This window comes from Mus pahari, chromosome 17 (genome assembly GCF_900095145.1).
Source record: "Mus pahari chromosome 17, PAHARI_EIJ_v1.1, whole genome shotgun sequence".
NCBI classification, from domain to species: domain Eukaryota; kingdom Metazoa; phylum Chordata; class Mammalia; order Rodentia; family Muridae; genus Mus; species Mus pahari.
Genome location: NC_034606.1, coordinates 67,428,605 through 67,430,409, shown reverse-complemented (window position 1 = coordinate 67,430,409; position 1,805 = coordinate 67,428,605). Strand labels below are relative to the sequence as shown.

General features: G+C 43.1%; 1 non-coding gene across 1 annotated transcript; it reads right to left on the bottom strand.

Moving 5' to 3' along the window:
• Positions 1–1,116: 1,116 nt before the first annotated feature.
• Positions 1,117–1,224, bottom strand: LOC115062475. Its single transcript, XR_003842427.1, has one exon. It is a non-coding gene; the product is annotated as a U6 spliceosomal RNA (small nuclear RNA).
• Positions 1,225–1,805: the final 581 nt, after the last annotated feature.

Below are 1,805 nucleotides of genomic sequence, written 5' to 3'. Positions count from 1 at the left end.
ATACTGTTAGTGTTCCTATGGGGTTGCCATCCCTTCAGCTCCTTCAATTCTTCCTCTAAGTCTTCCATAGGGGTTCCTGAACTTATTCCAATGGTTGTCTCAGTCAGCTGCTGGTAGAGCCTCTCAGAGGATAGCTATGCTAGGCTCCTGTCTGCAAGCACAGCATGACATCAGTAATAGTGTCAAGGTTTCTGAGGGTCCACCTCACACCAGTCAGAATGACTAAGATCAAACACTCAGGTGACAGCAGATGCTGACGAGGATGTGGAGAAAGGAACACTCCTCTATTGTTGGTGGGATGGCAAGCTGGTACAACCACTCTGGAAATCAGTCTGGCGGTTCCTCAGAAAATTGGACACAGTATTACCTGAGGACCCAGCTATACCACTCCTGGGCATATACCCAAAAGATTCTCTAACATGTGATAAGGACACATGCTTCACTATGTTCATAACAGCCTTATTTATAATAGCCAGAAGCTGGAAAGAACCAAGATGTCCTTCAATAGAGGAATGGATACATTTACACAATGGAGTACTACTCTGCTATTAAAAACAATGAATTCATGAAATTCTTAGGCAAAAGGATGGAACTAGAAAATATCATCCTGAGTGAGATAGTCCAGTCATAAAAGAACACACATGGTATGCATTCACTGATAAGTGGATATTAGCCCAAAAGATCCAAATTCATAGACCACATGAAGTTCAAGAAGAAGGAAGACCAACGTGTGGGTGCTTCAGTCCTTCTTAGAAAGGGGAGCACCCTCATAGAAGTAGGGGAGAGGGGGGGTGGGACAGGGAGGTTCCGGGAGTGGGGGAACAGGGAAAGGGGATAACATTGTAAATGTAAATAAAGAAAATATCCAAAAAAAAACCCATAGTGTCAGAGTTTGGTATCCACCCATGGAATGGATTCCAAGTTGGGCCAGTCACTGGATGGCTTTTCCTTCAGTCTCTGCTCCATTTTTGTCCCTGAATTTCTTTTAGACCGGAACAATACATTTTATAGATAAGCAAAACAAAGCTCAGGGAAGTAAACTTACCCAACTTAACTGGAATGGAAGGTGACAAGTGCTACAGTCCTGGTATCTTTGTTTGTTTGTTTGTTTGTTTGTTTGTTTTTTAACGCTTCACGAATTTTGCATGTCATCCTTGCTCAGGGGCCATGCTAATCTTCTCTGTATCGTTCCAATTTTAGTATATGTGCTGCCGAAGCGAGCACCAGTCCTGGTATCTTAAGAGCCTAAAAATCTTAACTGGTTCTTTTAGAGAAGTTTAGAGTGACCCAGATTCAGTCAGATCCTTGGACACCCAGGCATGCACAAGAAGAGCACTAAGGGGGGGGGGAAATCCTTGGAAAGAAATGTATCTCTGATACTGTGCTGATTGTTTTTGTCCACTTGACACAAACCTAGACATATATCCAGGAAGATGAAATCTTTTTTAAAAAACCTTTGTTATTTTATGTGTACAAATTTTTGTCTGCTTGTATATCTGTGTATCTGTGTCCTTGTGCTTGTAGATGCCAGGGTACTGGATCCCCTGGAATAGCAGTTTACAGACAGCTGTGAGCTGCCATGTGTGCTGGGTTCTTCTGAAAGAGCAGCAAGTGCTCTTACCCTCTGAGCCATTGCTCTAGCCCTCTGAAATCTTAACTGAGAAAATGCCTTCCTAACATTGTCTCTTAGACAAATCTGTAGAGTATTGTCTTGATTTATGATTGGTGTGGGAGAGCTCAGCTCACTGTGGGGGTGCCATCTCTAAGCAGGTGGTCCTGGATGGAATAAGAAAGCCCGCTGAACA